Here is a 20,293-nt window from a genome sequence, read left to right as displayed (position 1 = left end):
TGAAAATTTTCATTGTCAATGGATTTTATGCAGAGCCTTTAGAGGTTGTTCAAATCGCCAGCAGTCAATTTAACCATGCTAATCTTTATACCTGAGGGCCTAATTCTTAGAAAAGCTTTTGGCATGTTTTCAGAGACTACTCATAATAATTATATAGATGAACTGTGAATTCTAGTTGTCTGTATTATAATCACCTCACTTTATGATTTGGAAAATGGAAAGAAATGTCACTTTCCCCCCAATTACATACATGTACCCACACACAAATGGCTGTAATCTTTTGGAATAGGGTTCTGAACATCCATCTGAAGTGAATAAATATTTCTTTGTAAAGATAATATTAAAAATTGAATGTATATATTTGAACTGAACTAGTCCAGCTATAAACATGTGCTCTATTTGACCACTTTACACAATTGTTTACAGTTTGCAAGACATACATAGTTACCATAGCAACACCTCAACATAAGCCTGGTATAAAACTTATTCTACTCCAGGAAAGAAAACCACTTCAACAAAGTGTTTGGCACACATTATAGGTTGAAGCCAAGTTATCTTATTTTTATTGAGAATTATCTTCTCCAAATCATAGCTGGTCTATTACAATTTATTATCTTGAAAAAAACATATAGTCCAATGTTCAAATATTCTAACCAAAAAGACCATACCTAAAGTATTCTATACAAATCCTTCGCAGATAGCTGGGACTCCTTGTCAGGGAAGTTGTTATAATCTGTATGCTTGTTTTATTGTACCAGTCCCTAATTCTTACAACGAAAAATTTATTTGATTCAGTCCAAATTTATGATTCTATAATTACTTCTGTTTATTTTATAGGATACATAAAAATAGATTCATTATTTAATTCTTTAAATCCATAAAATGCTGTCAAGCATTTATATTGACCAACGTACTATTCAAAGCATGGAAATTCAGAGAAAAAGAAAATCACATATAACCTTTAGTAAGGTTAGAATATGATACATCATTTTTCATTTTTTATTTTTTAATATAGAAAACAAATAGTAATATCATCTTGGATTTGTTTCTTCTTTTATTTTTAAAACTTTTATTGTTAATTCTTCCTTGGAAGTTGATACACACACATCTCTAAATATTAATACTTATGTGTATGTATTTAAGAGTACACCCTTTATTTGATTAACAATTCCTGATAAATTATATGTGAAGATTGTAGAACAAGTATATTTAATTTTATGGGATCAGAATATATTTAGTTGTGGATAATACATTAGTTTACACTAACGTAACAAAACTTTACTTAGCATATGAAGTACACAAGGCACAGCACCAAACAAAGATGTATAAACCATAATGTCTGACCATAAGAATCTATAAGAAAGGAAGAAAAATATGGCAATATAATATGCCCCAAAATAACCAAAGTCTTAAATCACTATTTAAGAGGCTCTTCAACAGTATATTGACAACTATATGAGTAAGATGGTGCGTAAGTGCTAACGGTTGAAAGGAAAATTATTTTTTTTTCTGAAGGTGTGTTATAGAAAGCAACAAACCTACAGGTGTCACTTGTCCTGTATCTCCAAGAGTGTTTAAGGCGGGTTTCTAGTGGTTCATAACTTTGACTAAACATTATAATTAGTGAACTTGAAAACAATTCCCGACCTATCCCTAAGCAATGAAATAATAAAATAAATCTGCAGTCCTCAAAGATGGTTGTCAAGGTCCTTTAGGTAACCCAAATATGCAGCTCACACTGAGAACCACAGAGGTAAACATTCTAGTGTTTACCTCTGCGTACAATGTGTTCTAATCTATGCAAACACATTCTAGAAAGAAGAAATACTTTTTGCAAAGAACAGAGAGGGGAAAATAAATGCAACCCACACACAGTAACAGAATACATACAGTCAAATTTTAAGTATTCTAAGAAAAGACAGATTAGTTTTGAGGCTAAGGATGGGGAACTAAAATAAATTTATTCAAAAGACCATAGATTTTAAGAGAATGGAGCAAATGAAAGGGGGAAGAAGAAGAAGAAGTAGGAGAAGAAGGAGAAAATAAATATAAGTCATACTTCATATCAAGTCTAACATTTTGATTATTATTTTATATAATAAATTGGATCCCAGTGAAATAATGCTTTGATTTAGCATTTTAGATTTAACATTACCATGACATTCAATAGAATAAGAATTCTTTCACAGGATGTACTTATAAGTGTCTTAACTGGATTTTAAAGTTTTACAGTTTGACCTTGCGATGAACTGGACAGCTACATTAGGCATTCATAGTGTGTGTTTTTTTTAGAGTTCTCCTTTATTGAAGAAACTGTAACACAGCTATGCAGCAGGGTCCTCTTAAGAAAGGGCATGTTCGCTCCTGTTTGAGAGCCTCTTGGCAATGCGCAATTCTGATCAAGAGTCTCTCAGTGATTAGTTAGCATACAGTCTACTTCTGTTGATTAGTTTTTTAAACCTCTTGTGAGTGTAAAATATTCAATCTAATAGATATCATTCAGTTCTGATACTAAAAAGACACCCAATCCAAGTAGGTGAACCATTTAAATGGGTCCTAATAATCTTCAATGAATTTAAGCTAATTTTCAGGGATAACAAAGCACTTCAGATTGAAGTCAATTCATGTATACTTATTTACTCAGGAACTTTTAATTTTTCCTATCACATACATGCTGTTGCTGTGTTTCTTATTTGTTAAAAGATATTTCATTCCCTACCGTGTTTACCCTTTGTTAGCAAAGTAGGTTTAGAGTGACATAGCCAAATGAAAACCATAAAACAGCCATAAATTGCTCTTGTAGGAGATAAAACAATATTTGAACACTATATTTCTTAAAAATATACTCGCTCATATTGGGTGGTTACAAGTGATCTTCTGATCTTCACATCGTGTGTGTGTGTGTGAGATATAATATGAAAGACTTTTAAAGGTACCTTTAAAAAATGCATATTTTTATATACATGTTCTCATATATATTTACATACATTTTCTGTTTTCAATTCAGCTAGGTTTACATTAGACTATGTTCTTAATTTGAGTGTTAAAAACTATAAAAAGAGAATAAAGTTACAGCAGAATTAATTGCCAAGGATATGACAGTTTAAGCACTACAGTAAAAAATTGGGACACAGGTTTATAAAAAAATTTACATTCTGAATTTTTGCTTTCTTTGGTTTCTCTGTCAGTAATAGATAAATGTTAGTATGAAATATTTTAAAAGGTTATATAATTTGATCGGTTAATTGATTTTAAGGATCTTTAATTTCAAATTTATCCTTACTCTTTCATAGATTACCTTCACGTTGTATAAATTTCAACAGCACATAAAAAGGCAATCTGTTACTTACTTTAAAGACAATTATTTCAGTAGAGCAGTGTTAAAGCTTCGCCAATCCAGAATCTAACCCACATGGTATCACTTTGAATCCAATTTAGACAAGTTTGACTAATCTCACCTTGCCTAAAACTACTATAAATATTAAGCTCTCACTAAAAGCTCTTTGTGATATTTCTGTCTCCTCTTCAACTCCTGGCTCCTTTTCAGTTAATTTGCAACAGCTTCTACATCTGGTAGGTGACTAGATCCATGATCTACCAAATAATTCCTAATTCTTCAAACTTGATTCAGTATTTTTTGTACATAGTTTGTATTTATCGTTGTTTCTCTCAAATATCAAGCCTTTTAAAATATGATTTATGTTCCAGGTCCATTAATTTTATTTTTATTATATAAATTTGATTCTCTTCATTATACAGATAATGAAATGCCAATATAAGAATTGAATGTCAGCTGCGGTGCTCAGAAGAGTAAGGTAAGGGGAGTGACTTTTGCCCCTTAAGAGGAACGTTGAGTAATTTTGTCTTGGTTGTGCATATGGCAAAAATAAGTAACTGGATATCAGAGAAAGTGAGAATGGCCTCCAAGAATCAAAAAGCCATTTAGCTTATGGTTTCTGGTAGAATGCATTCTTCTTTAGGCTACAAAATTGGTAAAATACAGTTTGTAAAAATTAAGTTACATTTTATTTAAAAAACCTTAAAATTAAGTTTACATTTAAAAAAAAATTATTACAGTAAAACTTCCCATCTCTGTTTTGAAAGTGGCATTAATTTATAGTGTAGGCACCCTGGATGATTTTGAAATTTGCTATAACCATCATTATCACAAAAAATAAAGATGTTAAGTTATCACATTTATCAAACTGTTTTCTACAAACTGTGTAGTACACAATTTTGCCAAAGTAAATTTATTATACATTTGTAGCATTTAGCTTTAAGATGTATACTTGCAAAATACCCTTATGTTTACTTGTCAGTTCAATTATTTCTCCCTTTCAAAGTTGATGCAACCAAAATCCAAACAGGTAAGTATTTTTACTTTATTTCCCTAAAATTGTGATACATCAAGAGTCTCAAATGTCTCAGTAACTCCTAGCAACATAGATAAGTTAATTCTGAAATGCACTGCTGATTCCGGTAGGCACAGGCTTCATCATTTGACCTAAAGAATTATGATCATTTACCCACTTTTTCAGAAAAAAGAATGAGTTATTGAGTATAAGTATAACATGTTAATATAGGTAGTTTCTTCGGTCTTTCTACTAAATGTTAAAAGAGGTACAGGATTTGCTTAGTGGTGAGAATATAATTTGACAGTAAAACTTTAATCATCTTGGGTTTTCTTTGTGATATCATTCTACCGTTTTGGAGAAGGTCTCCTTTGATCTATTTCTAGCAATGAAGACATCTAGATCAGTAGCTCTTGAGGAACACCCACGTTTTTCGGATCATCAAAAGCCATGCATCAGTGTGGTGAATGCATCCCCTACTGAAGAAGAAAGGGAGAGTTGTACAGAGAGCACCTGATTGTAACGGATCAGAAAGACTGTGTTTGACCCTGCTTGAAAAGAACAGAAAAAAGCAAAGACAAAAGTTGAATAAATAAAAATATGATGACCAACCTGCAAACTGTTATCGATCAATGGATGCATTCACCGAGTATTTGTTTCGGTATGTGTGTGATGTATGACGTATCCTGAAAGGAACAGGAACTATCGAAAGTTTATCTTTAAGCTACCTGCTTTTGTGACTGCCATAAAGTTTCACTTGTGTCGCTAAATTACTGAAAGTGTTGAAGGAAAGAAAACTGGGGATAGCCACAGATGCTTGCAGTTTTCAATTTGCTGACTTGAATATTTGCAACTGGTTATTTAACACATATATGAATTTAGTTGATTATTTTCATATATACTTTCAATCAGTATTTCCCATAATTAAAAAGACCTTCGCATTTTTTTCTATTATCTGTTTTGGGTTAAGTTAAGTACTAATACCCTATATTTCCATTGCTGACCTTTATATTAAAAATATTTTCTCCTGCAATTTTCTCTGCAATTTTATTTTTTCTTTCTCATTAGTCCCTGAGTGTCAACCTTAGTTAATATCATTGCTTTGGGGGAATCATCCTAATTATCTAATACACAGAACATATTGAATGTGTTGACATTTCAGGAACAGTCATAACAGACAGTAGTATGTATGAAAACACGTTTAATTGCATTAAAAAGCTTAAAATCAGCCCTTACATATATTGATATTTTAGTGAATCTCATTTGAGACATTGTGAAAGATTAGGTGCAAATATTTTATGTTTTGACATAGGAGCTTCCTCTAAGTATAAAACAAACCTATTAGAAGAAACACATAAAACTTAAAAACAAAGAGGGAAAATGCCTAATACTGAATTTTTTAATGAGAATATTACAGAACTATTCAATATTAATTAATTTACCAAAGTGATTAATTCTTAACATATACAGAAATTGATTTTAGGAATTCAAATTATTAACTGACAGATAGTAGTTTAGCCTTGCATATTCAAGTTGGTGATTTATTTCAGTGACTTTCTTATTTGAATTCACTGGAAACAATTGATTTGAATGAGGCGAGCCAATAGATATTTAATGACTCTTCTTATAATCAGAGAATAAGATTTCCAAATGTCTAGTCAGGGATAAAATTAATTTCCTTAACGTATATTTTTATTTTAAGGTTTATTATATTACATTATGAAAAAAAAACTCACAAAATAGGTAACCTCTAATATTTTTTATTTTTAATTTTAAACTGTGACCTTATGAATGAAAAATAGTTTTAGTACTAAATTTGTGGCATCAGTAAAATAACTTGCAAGAACAATGAGGATGGAAACTTGAAACCTTGAGAACTGAGAAATACAACCAGGGAGTATGTGTTTGACAAAAATCCGTAGGAACTGGGGGTTTCATGTTTCACTCAATTCCATTATATTCAATTCAACAAACCTTTGTGAAACATTATACTGTGGGAGATGCAAAGGTGGTTGTCAGAGTCAACATTTTTGAAATGTAGCTCTTGAGGGTGATATTTAAAAGGGGAGGCACTAGGATTGTTCACTGCATCGTTCATTGAAATTAAGACGTAAAAGATTCTACTGTCTCTTTTACATTACTACTATGTTAGAAAGTCAGTTTTGCATTTCTACAGTATGAAACAGGATAAATATTTTGAGTTATTGCAATAGGTGGCTGCCTACCTGGAATCCCCAAGTCAATGTATTTGGGAGTAAGGAAAATAACACATATGTGTAAAGTAGCCCAGTGGAATGTAATAGTGAGTATATGGAAAAATAAATATCTGGTTTCTGGACTAGCCTCCCAGTTTAACCCAACATTTGACTTTTGGGCAAATTATTTAAGCCCTTTAAACTTCAGCTTTCTCATGTATAACCTTTAAAATACAAAATATTGCTAGTATTCAATTGTGTTTTACTCACAAAATATGCAGTTACATTTGGTTCAACCTAGGAAAATGAAGAGTTTTAAATTCAAGATTATCTTCAAGATGATCTTCAGGTTCTCATTGAGATTGCATTTGGAAGAGTTGAGAGAGCATTAGGTTGAGAAATCATTGAACATGGTTGAAGAATGAAAATGAGAGAGGAGCTTGGAGAAAACAGCCAGTGAAAATGGAAACCTGGGGTCTGGAAAAATTGAGTCCCAATTCCATAGTTTGGACTCATCGGGCTGTCTCAGGCCTATATAAATGAGATTCATCTAAAAGAAAAACAGGTTAATTGTAAAACAAAAATAATCCAAATCACTTTCTACCAGTTCGAATGAGGAGAAGTAATGTGAACTAGTAATGTGAGCTAGTAATGTGAACACATAACACATGATAACTTGGAGGTAAAGTTAACAGGACGGGACATGAAGAGAGAAAATTTTTGAAAGGATGTATATGTCAATTCTTACAATATGAATATCTCATTGGGGACTTTAAAAATGCAAATTCTAGTAAACCAGAGTTACTCATACAACTTTATACAAGCAAGTTAATGAATTCTTTAAAAGGGAAATTTTAAAGAATTGAAATGTGTATAAATACACACACACACACATATGCATACATATATATGTAAATTAAAAGGAGGCACTTTTTTCTCAGTTGGATGATTTTTATAAGAGCCAGCCCTAATTAGGAAATAATTAGATGTCCCTTGCATATAGCTTAAATAGCAACAGAGGTTCTTCAGTGATAAATAAGTTTTGTTTGCCTTGTTCTTTTTTCGTGTTTATAATTTCATCAATTTCTAAAACACCTTATTTCCTGACAATGAGAAGAAGACTGTTGAAAATGGCAATGAAACTCCACTCTCTTTCATTATCAGTATAGAGTTGAATACTACCTCTACCTAAAACACCGAGCAGACACTGCATATAGACACATTACGCACTGAAACATTTGTTTTTGGTAACCTTGCTTTCAGATACACATGTCTGAAAGGTTTTTACAGTGAAGAAACTAAAAGAAAAGGCCTGAATAACAACAAAGCCTACTATTTCTATTCTGGGGGCTTTTAATAGTACGTTACATCTGGAATTGCAGTTTAAGCCTTATATGAGTGTTAAAAACAAAACAATTTAGTAGATAATCTGATTTCCAGATTCATTAATTGCATAAACAAAATTAGTTGCTCAGAAAGAGTAAAACTTCTAATATATCAGATACACAGTATTCTTCTCAGTGCTCCAATGAACAGATTGTTATGTTTGTTTTATGCATGCAGTGCATAAAACCACTAAGTATAACTTTTGTCTCAACCACAATTGATATTTTTATTGTCTTATTTAGTGAGAGTAAGTCACAACACATAAATAAAAGGATAAACATTTAGTAATAAAAAATGTCCATATTTGAAGCAGATACCTCTTGATATTTGTGTCAACAAAATACAAAATAACATCATTAATTCTGAGTCAGTTCAGACCTAAATAAAATATCTGTTAAGGCTACAGAAGCTAGTACATTAACTTTAACAATTTGTGATCGCTGTGCAGATTCTCACTCCATCTAATCATTTATGCATCACATCTTACTGAATTCTTACTATTAGCCAGATAATGTTCTAGGTACTGAAGTTGCAAAGGTATACAAGAGCCTCAAATTTTTGTCTATATGGTTCCCATACAGTAAGAGAGATAGAATATAAATAGAAAACAACAAGGCCGGGCGTGGTGGCTCATGCCTGTAATCCCAGCACTTTGGGAGGCCAAGTCAGGCGGATCACGAGGTCAGGAAATCAAGGCCATCCTGGCTAACATGGTGAAACCCCATCTCTACTAAAAATACAAAAAAAATTAGCTGGGAGTGGTGGCGGGCGCCTGCAGTCCCAGCTACTCGGGAGGCTGAGGCAGGAGAATGGCATGAACCTGAGAGGCAGAGATTGCAGTGAGCTGAGATGCGCCACTGCACTCCAGCTTGGGCAACAGAGCAAGACTCCGTCTAAAAAAAAAAAAAAGAAAAAGGAAAAAAGAAAACAACAATACGTACGTATATATCAATTAAGAATTTCAATCAAAACCAAAGAATAGCTATGCTAACAAATACATCCTGAAATAAAGTTAACTTGGCTATTTTAAAAAAATATTTTTTAAAAAAGTGTTACCTTGACATTATATCACATTTAGTGTCCATTAAATATGTAGATTAATTGGAGACTATAGTCTGCTACTCAGAACTCCTCTTTGGGATTGAGAAGTTCATTCCCTCAGTTACCTGGCTGCTGATGGCTCACAGTAAACTCATTTTTCAAGGAATTGCCTTCAAAAACGGAACTTCCAAGCCCAAGGTTATTGTCCTTCTTCCAAGGCAGCTTGTAAACAGTGACTGGTAGAAGTGTGTATACAATGGCTTAGCTCCTGTACTAGTCGGTTCTCACACCGCCATAAGGACATACCTGAGAGTGGGTAATTTATGGAGAAAAGAGGTTTAATTAACTCACAGTTCCACAGGCTGTACAAAAGGCATGGCTAGGGAAGCCCCAGGAAATCTTCAATCATGGCAGAAGATGAAGGTGAAGCAGGCATACTCTTCACATACCAGAACAGGAGAGTGAGAGAGAGAGAGAGAGAGAGGCAGAGAGAGAGAGAAAGAGAAGGGTGAAATGCTACACACTTTAAAACAACCAGATCTCATGAGAACTCATTCACTGTCAGGAGAACAGCAAGGGGGCAATCCACCCTGTAATCCAGTCACCTCCTAAGAGGTCCCTCTTCGAACACTGAGAATTACAATTCAGCATGAGATTTGGTTGGTAACACAGAGCCAAACCGTATCATTCTGCCCTGGCCTCTCCCAAATCTCATGTCCTTCTCATATTTCAAAACCAATCATGCCTTCCAAACAGTCCCCCAAGGTCTTAACTCATTCCAGCATTAACTAAATGTCTGTTGTCTTGGCTATTAACATCTGGTTCTTCTTTATTTTTTCAAATTTCTGCAGCCTTGAATTTCTCCCTAGAATATGATTTTTTTTTCTACCACATGATTAGGGTGTGAATTTTCCAAACTTTTATATTATGGTTCCCTTTTAAATATAAGTTCTAGTTTCAGGTCATTTCTTTGTTTATGCAAATGAGCATAGGCTTTTAGAAGCAGCCAGCTCATATCTCGTATGCTTTGCTACTTAGAAATTTCTTCCATCAGATACCCTGTATCATATCTCCCAGGTTCAACATTCATCAGATACCCTGTATCATATCTCCCAGGTTCAACATTCCACACATCTCTAGAGCAGGGGCACAATGCCACCAATATCTTTGCTAAATCATATCAAGAGTGACTTTTACTCCAGTTCCCACTAAGTTACTAATCTCCATCTGAGACCACCTCAGCCCGAACTTCACCGTCCATATCAGTATCAGCATTTTAGTCACAAGCATTCAACAACTCTTTGGGAAATTCCAAACTTTCCCTCATGTTTCCATCTTCTTTTGAGAGCTCCAAATTTTCCAACCACTGCCCATTACCAAAGTTCCAAAGTCATGTCCACATTTTCAGGTATCTTTATAGCAATGCCCCACTTTTCTGGTACCAATTTTCTGAATAAGTCCATTCTAGCATTGCTATAAAGACCTACATAAGACTAGGTTATTTATGGAGAAAAGAGGTTTAATTGACTCACTGTTCCACAGGCTGTACATGAGACATGGCTGGGGAGACCTCAGAAAAGTTACAATCATGAAGGAAGGTGAAGTGGAAGCAGGCACAATCTTCACATACCAGAGCAGGAGAGAGAGAGAATAAACGGGGATATGCTATGTGCTTTTAAACAGCCAGATCTCATGAGAACTCACTATCATGAGAACAGGAAGGGGGAAATCTGTCCCCACGACCCAGTCATCTCCCACCAGGTCCCTCTCCAGCACTGGAGATTACAACTCAACATGAGATTAGTGTGGGGATACGGAGCCAAACCGTATCAGCTCCCTTGCTTTAAGTGAAACAGTTGAGATTGCATTTCAGTTTTAGAAGGTGATGGCTCTTTGATCGACAAGGTGTTTGTTGCAACTACAATGCAGCTCACCTTTCCCTCTGCCCAGTCCTGCTTCCTTCATTCCCTTACACATGCCAATTCATAGAGAGCATCTAGTGAATTTTTAAAACTGAAGAAAGCTCACTGTCTCAGAATCTATTTCCCAGAGATCTTATCCTTATGTGATAGGAGTAGGGGGAGGTACTTTGGGAGGTGCCAGTATTTGCAGAATATATTTTGTGTAAGTAAGTATGAAGTTGAAGCTGAGTACGGTGATTTGCCTCAGTAATACGTAAAGGTACCTTTTACAATATTTGTTGATGAGAACTCTTGCCTCATATTTTCTTCAAGATTGCTGAGTTTGATATAGACTGATAAAGTAAAACAACAAAACATAGAACTTCAGATGGAAATTTTGAGCTCCAGTTCTAATCTTGAATGCATTCAGGGAGCTTCTTGGCACTGACTCAAGTGATGACCATTCAAAGAAGAATAAATACAGACCCCAATTTCAAGAAGACACTCAATAGTTGTATGCAGAACAATACCTATGATTATTAGTTCCAAGTATGAAGGGGTGATAATATTAATGCCTACATTATACAGTTGTAAAAACAATCAAATGCTATAATTTAAAATAATATTTAACATAAAAAATTCACAAAATAAGTTTTATTTTAAAAATTAATATGATACAAACACTATACATAATATAAATATTATTGTTGTAAATACTGTTAGGTAGTTGATGTGAAGAACTCACTGTTGTACAGTTGGGTAGTTGGTGTTAGGAGCTTGTAACATGTGACTTGTTCAAGCAGCAGTTTTTACCAGTGAGCAGCAATGTATAATTGTAGGGAGAAAAATTATTATTTCTATAGATATTAGTGTTTTCTAAGAAGTTCATACTATTCCAAATAAAATGCCTTGTCAACAGAATACACAAAAAATCATCTGAGAAAATAGAGACATAAAAAAGAAGTGCTAAAAGTTAATACAGATAAAACCTTTATATTGGCTAATTTGAAAGGTAGGAATATACTTAAAGCTCTCAAAAGAAAAACAGGAAAACACTGACGAGCTCAAATATGCAACTGCATGAGGTCTACATCTCCAAGAGGCAGTCACGGATAGATGGCTTATCTTTCATTATCCTTCCATAATCTCTAGGGTGCTTACTATGTGCCATGTACTGAAACAGACACTGGAAATGTGGTAAAGAAAAAGGCATTATTTTATTACCTTTCAAGAGATTATAATGACTGGTTAAGACTTACGATAAAGGTAAGTTTATGGAATACATAAGGAAACTCAACAGAACCTTGGAAGGGCTGGCTAAGCTGTAACCTGAATTATGAGTAGGAGCTAGTCAGTCAGGTAAGAATGGGTTAGCCAGTGTATGTGTGTGGTGGAAGGTGGAAGGGATGGTCAAAAGAGGTGTTCCAGGTGAAAGCAACCAAGAGTTCAAGGCCTTAAAAATGTATTCTTTGTTTTGGCCATTGAGAAGGGCTAGGGATGTGACCTGTAAGAAACTGTGGGCTTTGCACACTTATAAAAATTTAAAATGCACTCCAAAGGCAATAATGAGAAACCTTGGTGAAGAGAGGGTCATTAAAGATGTTAAGTGAAGTAGTGGCATAATTGTAATTGTTTTCTAGGAGGATCACTGCAGCCATATGAAGATCACTGCTGTTATATGAACAATGATTTGTATTCAAACAAGAATGGAGCCATTGAAACTAGTAAAAGTTTTTCTTCATTATTCCAATAACTATGGCTGAGTTTAGCCTAATGAAGTGAAACTCATTAGCCACACTGTAAATAAATAGGACCCCTCCCTGGGTTGTGAAATGAATAAATGCCTTGCCCACCTTGCTACAGGGGATTGAAAACTTTTTTTTCTAACAAAAAATGTGATCCCTAGGACATTAGTTATACAAATGTTAATAGCAGCTCTATGAGTAAATACCCTGATAAAAGACTAAGTTAAACAAAGTTAGCATGTTTTATAATGGAAGTATTTATCAGGAACTTTTTTATATTGTATGAATGGTGTAAATGTTTAAGATAATAGTATACAATGTCTTGTTTGACAAAATCATTTGACCAAGAAATCCTTCTCTATGCTCAACCTGAAACATCAAATATTCAATGAAAATTTATCATGAACTGAGGCTATATCAGTGGAGAAACAATAAACAATGGCAATTGGATGAAAAGTCTTAAAATGTTGCATGAAGTTTACAGAGCGTAGAGACAATAAATAACTAATTTGACTGCGTTCTACACTAGATTGTGATAAATGTTCTGGAGGGAAATAGAAAGAAGGCTGTGGTTTGGAATGTCTCAACAAGGTTCCAATCATGCAAAACTTGAGGGAATGAGGGAAGATTGATTTTAAAAAATCATAAAAATATTTATGTGTCAAATTATAATCCAATAACAAATATTTATTCAGCACAATATTAGCTGTGATGATTCAGTGGCAGGGAATACAGAAAGTCATGGGCTTCATGGAGCTTGTATTCTAGTGGTAAAGAAAGAAAAATCATAAGCAAATAGCCCAATCAAGAAAATAAATACAGATTATACTATGTATTTGAAAGAGGCATACTGAGGGTTCATATTGGGATTAATATTGGGGAATTTATTTCAAGTGAATCATCTGGAAAGATTTCTTTGGAGAAATTGCACTTAAAATCAGACCAAAGGAAAAGAGAAAGACAGTCATCTGAAGAGCTGTAGAAAGAATTTAACTACAGGAAATAGATTCAGCATTGTTGAGGAATTGAGAAAAACTATGGCTGAAGTATATTGACTACAGAGAAGAACGCCAGGCAGTGATACAGAATAAGAAGCACTTAATGCAGAACCTTGCAAAGAGTTTTGAATTTTATTCTATCCGCAACAGAAAGCCATGAAAGGAATTCACCATCTCATTTAGGTTAAGAGAAAAAGATACCCCTCTCTCAGTAGAAGATGGGAGAGTCCATAGATGGGAGTCTGAGGGAAACAGAAGGCCGTTTAGAAGGATGTTCATTGCAGATATGATAATGGCTCGAAGGCAATCCCGATGAAACATAGCACTTATAATCCACATAGAATACCAAGAGCAGTTCAGAGAAGAAATATTAAAAGGTGACATGTAGTCAATGAAGTAGATGAAAAACCAGTAGAAAACGGGATGGTGGACACAGGCTGAAGAAAGATGCTATAGGAAGACAGTGATTAACAAAAGCTCTCCTTTTCTATTTGATTCTTAAAATGTTTTATTTTATTATTAACATTTAGCCTATATCTGAAAGGCACTGTACATGAATCTTTCAATCATAACATTTATTTGTGACAATATAATCATAGGATTTCAGAGCATAATCATATAGAAAACATGAAGCTTAATAGCTTTAGCAGTAGTTTAAGCACAAGATTGACTCAAACACTTCCCCATTTCTTAATGTCTTACCATAATTAGCTATACTTCTTTAAATCAAATTTTTTTCAGAAGCACTATATTTTAAAATATGGGGGATTGATACAGCTCAGATCAGCTATGGAAACTGGTGATTCTAGTCCTAAAGTCATACTTCTTCTCCCTTAGGAATGGAGATGCAGCCCTCCATCTGCAGTCTCTCTACCAAACTGCCATCTCTCAGGGAAGAATTTCAGTCTCTATGGAGACTGCCTCCATTTCAGTCAGTCAATTAGAGGTGAAAGGTATTCCATTTGCTGTCACCTAAACCATAGAGTCCATCTATTTTTCTCTTCATTCTTTCAGTCAAATGATATCTTCTTATCTAAGAGCGGAAAAAAATCTCAGTATCATGGTCGTTTAATTTGAGCTTGTTCTGTCCTAGTTACTCTGTTTCCTTTGTTTCAAATGGCAGCATGCTCCGTAAATCAGATAAAGAACTGTATCATTATGCTATCATCTTTGAAAGCTCCATAATTGTATCTTTTCTACCCAAATCCCTGAAATAAAACATCCATTTTTACACTAAATATTAATTTATTTCCTGTTGGACTTACTACATTATTTACTTAGGTGATAGTACTTCCAACCTTTTTCAGGGGTAACCTGGTACTGTAGAGAACTAGTTTCTAAATAACACACATTTTCACAAAAGAAAATGAAAACTGTTCAGATTAGAAGTTATTCTTATTAACACATCCGTCTTTTTCCTAAGAAGCTAAAAGATTTCTGTTATTTCTTTTTTTTTAAATTTAGTCTTATTGGCTGAAAAACATTACATTGAATGTGATTAGAACTAATTAATTTAATAACCTCATCAGAGCAGTTAAGATTTGTGTAAAATGAAGAGAGATAAACAAGAATAATAAATGACAGGAAAATATTTACCAGGAATAGTCTGCTGCTGAGCTTCTGTTATCGTATTTTCTTCCTATCCTTGTTCCTTAAGAAAGGAAAAACGTGGTGGTTGTTACTTAAAATTAGAAACTTTTGTGGTTGCAAACAACAGAAGTTCAATTTAAATAGTATGTACTGAATAAAGGCATTTAAGTAGAATTTAACTGGAAAGTCCAGTTATAGACTCTAGTTTCAGGTGTGGCAGCATCAAGGGGCTCTTATATCATAGGTCTTAAGTTTCCTTTTTCCATTTATTCTATGCTTTTCCCTGAATCTGGCTTCATTCTAAGGCAGTTTATCCCCTTGAGATATCATTTTACTTAAAAGCACTTTCAGGCTTACATTTTAAACTTTGAGTGACCGCAAATATTTTTTGAAGTCCTCGAACTGGACTGGTTTGTATTATATGTTTAGACAGTCCTGAACTAACTATTATGGCCATGTTCATGTTGCTTTGATTGCCGACATGGGTTTCATAACCACCCATGGGCTGGAGTATTTAACGGCAGATTACACCTGAATCACATGAACTTATAATATTGGAGGAATATTTCCTTAAGAAAAATTGGGTTATTCTTGCTAAAAGAAGAGTGAATGGGTGATAGGCCGCCAAAAACTAGATAGGTACATGCCAAACTCTCAATTCCTTGAGGCTGTCATTCTTTTAACTTTCTTTTCCACTTGACGTCATCTATTTTTGACATCACCACAACTGTTTATTCCCTAGAAGAACTCTCTATATGTTTTGCACTTCAAATATTCAATCTCTAAACAGAAGCTACTGTCTTTCTACCTTTCCAAACTTCTCATCCTTAATATATCTACTTCCATTTCCCCATCTCCTCACTGTCCTTTTCACCAGCTCCCTCTGACCACATGTACACTTTCCTGGACTTCAATTTCTATTCTTTCAGTTATTATCTTACTGACATTTTTGGTCCCATTGCCCTGTATTCTTTCACAATTCTTCCCTGCCAATATCAAATCAGGATTCTGAAAACATTAACTTTTCCTGTTTCTCTTCCTGGATGCTAATCATTGCTCAGCTGGAGAAGGTGTAAAACAGCACTAATTTTCCTAGACATGCACGCCAGTCAACGCCAGTCCTCTTTTTGACGTAGCTGTTCTTGTTTAAGGCTTTTGTTTAGATGCTACTCTAAACGATGTTTTTATCTTCAAGCCCGCTCCCATGAGCATGCAACTTAAACTAAATTACATTACAGTCATACAATTCTTTTTTTTTTTTTTTTTTTTTTGGGGGGGGGGGAAGGAGTCTTGCTCTGTCGCCCAGGCTAGAGTGCAGTGACGCGATCTCGGCTCACTGCAAGCTCCTCCTCCTGGGTTCACGCCATTCTCCTGCCTCAACCTCCTGAGTAGCTGGGACTACAGGCGCCTGCCACCACATTTCTTTCAATTCAAGCTCCCTCAATCTTTTCCTGCTTACTTATTAAGCCATTTTCTAGCAAAAGAAGTATTTTTTCATCTTCCAAAGATTTACTCCACAAAATATTTTTCTTTTCATTTTTACTCTCTTAATGTCAAAACTTTCCATATATTCTAAGATCAATTATCTTCTTTGAGTCTTCAAATCTATCCTCTGATTTATCTTCTTTCCATTATCCAGTGGTCCTGTGATGAATTGTTTGTATTCAATATCTTATTGTCTTATCAAATCCTTAATAATTTACACCTGTTTTCTGTATTTTTTCCTGAAATTATGTCCTGAAACTACTATTTTGGTGCTCCCCAATAATTTTTAATGACACCAGCATTTTCCAGTCTGAAAAATTTGAAACACCAATGATATCATGACTTCACCAGATAAATTATATATAGTATCAAATAACAAAATTTATTGTTATTTATACATTTTAAATGTATAAATATTTAAATTTTCCATCTATCTTATCCTGTCAAAAAATGACATGACTTTTTTTTTTTTTTTTTTGATATTTGGATTTTTACATCAAAGAAAGTCATAGCTCTTGCAGAGTGAGAAATGGGGCAGCCAGAGGACTTCTTCAGGGTGTAGGAATGTTCTCCGTCAGGGAGAAGGCAAGTGATTCTGGGTTATTTCATGGGGAAATTTGACTTAGTAGGATTAATATGAAGAAACATTAGAAGGGAGACCAATTATCAGAAACTTAGTAGTCTAAGCAAGAGTTAATAAAGGTTAATAATGAATTAAGTTAATAAGGATATAATCATACCACTTTTATGTTCACCTTTTCTCATCTCATTTTGCATTTTCTGCAGGTTCAGTTCTAAGCCCTTTATTTGTCAAACAAGGCACATCTTGGTATGCCTTGTACCTATCCTGGTACTCTTTTTCAGAGTGTTAAAACACTTTCTGTTTACATACTAAATAACTGCTTGTACATCCATGATCATATCAAGCTCACAATTCTAGTACTTACATATTTTATGAGAAAAAAAAACTTGTATATTCATTTTTTTCTGACTAAAATGCCCAAACAACTCTGATTTTTCCTTCACATACCCTGCGTTTGTGAGTGATATCACCACCTTTACAGGTTGACCACAAGTAGTACGTGTTCGGTACTTACCCTGAATATTAGTCTCCTCTCTATTTCAGCTATATTTATGTGGGGCTTTCTAGTAAAAGACAAATCTCTCTTTCAGAGAATGGAAATGGAGTGGAAGGAGATGGCTTAGGGAGCACTTTGTGTTTAACACAGAAAATCCTACTTTCTGACTCATTCTAGTATCTTGTCATGACTTTGGGAAAATGACTTCATATCTATAGCAAACAAAACGGTTCGGAGGCAAACATAGTTGCATCTTCTTTTTCCTTAAGGCTAGACCTGAGCATCCACTATAAAGAATGAAGATGTCAGAAACTCATTTTTAATCATTATAATTAGGGCATAGACAAGCGATCCACCTCTGGCCAATAGAACAATATCGTTTGTTTTGTTCTTTATATTCATATTCTTTAAGCACTTTATTAGTTTTAATTTTCTTTTTACTTTTCAAACTTTCTGTCAAAAACTAAGACACAAACACACACATTAGCGTAGGGCTACACAGGGTCAGAATTATCAGCAACGCTGTCTTCATTGATACAGTGATCAATATCACTGATTACCATAAAATTATGCCACTGGAAGGTCTTCAGGAGCTGTAACATACGTGCAGCCATCATCTCCTATGATCACAATGCCTTCTTCTGGAAAACCTGCCGAAAAACCTGCCTGAGACTGTTTTACACGTAACTTTTTTTTTTTTTTGAGACGGAATTTCACTCATGTTGCCCAGGCTACAGTACAGTGGCACAATCTCGGTTCACTGCAACCTCTGCCTCCTGGGTTCAAGAGATTCTTCTGCTTCAGTTTCCCACATAGCTGGGATTACAGGCACCCACCACCACTGTTTAAAATAACAATAAAAAGTATAGTATAGTAAATACGTAAACCAGAAACATAGCCATTATCATTATCAAGTATAATATACTGTACATAATTGTATGTGCTTTCCTTTTATACAACTGGCAGAGCATTAAATTTGTTTACACCAGCGTCACCACCAACACATGAGTAATCTGTTGAGCTATGTCGGTACTGTAGCTATGACATCTATAGGTGATAGGAATTTTTCAGCTCCATTATAATCCTATGGGACCACCATTATATATAAAATCTGTTATAGACAAAAATGTGTTATGTAGAGCATGACTGTACATTTTTTTTTATTTTTGCCCTAAGACAGAAGCTTTGAAACTGATAAGAGTTCTGAGTCATAAGAGGGAAACATAAAACTATGGAATATGGACTGACAAAGTTGATGACACTGATGGAAAGAGTTGCTCTTCCCTCTGTACATCCTCATTGTGAGATCTAAACAATTAAGGCAGAACCAGTTCCAGTACAGCGTCTTGATAATGAGAGGGATTTCTATGTCGGGAACAGCAGATAGCTTTCAAGTCTCTATGGCTCAGCTGCAGTGCATTCCTCTATCATTGAAAATCATTAAGCAATAAGAAAAAAACTATGCCAGAGCAGCAGAAACGCTTATTCTCAGCAGCCAGACTGTGAGGTGATATAAACAACAGTCAAAGAGAAACAGGATTCTTCATTAATCTGAAGATTCTTTTAATTTTACCTATCTTGAAGAAATAATAATCAGGTCTCATTTTTAAATCACAGGTGTGGTAGCTTGGACCTCATGGTAAAATGACAATTTTATTACAATTAATTCATTAAAATTTCTTATTGAGAACCAATTATGTGATAAGCTTTGCACCAGATATGATGGATACACAAGTGAAGAAGACAAGAAAATCCCATTTCTGGTCCTCTTGGAAGAAATATGCTGGGTGACAGGAATGACCATGGACAAAACTCAATTTTAACTTGTGATGATTATAAAGAAATCAAAACATGGTAAAGGAATGGAGAAGTTAAGCTAGAGTTAAGAACTGTGAATTTACAAAACACACACACACACACACACACACACACACACACACACACACACACCCAAACAGGAAAAAAAAATTCTGGGCAAGGAAAGGAGTAAATGCCAAGACCCTATGGCAAGATTTACTCAGAGTGTTAAAGGACTGGAAAGCTGGTGAAGGTGGTCAAAATGTACTAAATAAAATGAAAATTGTATCGCATTAGAAAAATAAACATGAACCATCAATTTTCAGTTTCCTAAAGCTAAGCCATAATGAGAGGTTTAAATTATACTCTAATTGCATGAGATGCCACTGTACAGTGTTAAGCAGAAGTGAGAATATTCTGATTTAGGCTTGAAAAGATCCCTTGGGCTGCTCTATGGAAAATAAACTTGAAGGTACTTTTGAGAGTGGGTGACACAAAATGGAAGCACTTAGGAAACATTGCTGTGGTCTAGTGGAGGAATGATGTTGATTTGAACTTAGGTAATAAATAGTGTAACTATTAAGAAGTCATTGGATAATTGGGATAAAACTAAAACACTGGCACAGGAGATTCTAATTTTGCTTCAGGAGTTTTAACTGAGCAACATGTGATATTATTTGAAATAAGTGGAATAGAGATGTCAAGAATTCTGTTTAGTCGTGGC

At 34.4% G+C, this 20,293-nt stretch overlaps 1 long non-coding RNA gene across 2 annotated transcripts in view; it reads left to right on the top strand.

The window, feature by feature from the left end:
- Positions 1–5,321, top strand: part of LOC126961715 (uncharacterized) — a 116,946-nt gene extending 111,625 nt beyond the window's left edge. For both annotated transcript variants that reach the window (XR_007728396.1, XR_007728395.1), the window contains 2 exons: positions 3,760–3,815; positions 4,739–5,321. This is a non-coding gene — a long non-coding RNA (uncharacterized LOC126961715). The remainder of the gene's footprint in view (positions 1–3,759; positions 3,816–4,738) is intronic.
- The last annotated feature ends 14,972 nt before the right edge of the window (positions 5,322–20,293 follow it).

Source organism: Macaca thibetana, chromosome 8, assembly GCF_024542745.1.
Source record: "Macaca thibetana thibetana isolate TM-01 chromosome 8, ASM2454274v1, whole genome shotgun sequence".
Classification (NCBI taxonomy): domain Eukaryota; kingdom Metazoa; phylum Chordata; class Mammalia; order Primates; family Cercopithecidae; genus Macaca; species Macaca thibetana.
The sequence above is the reverse complement of the archived record's forward strand: the minus strand, read 5'-3'. Positions and strand labels throughout refer to the sequence as shown.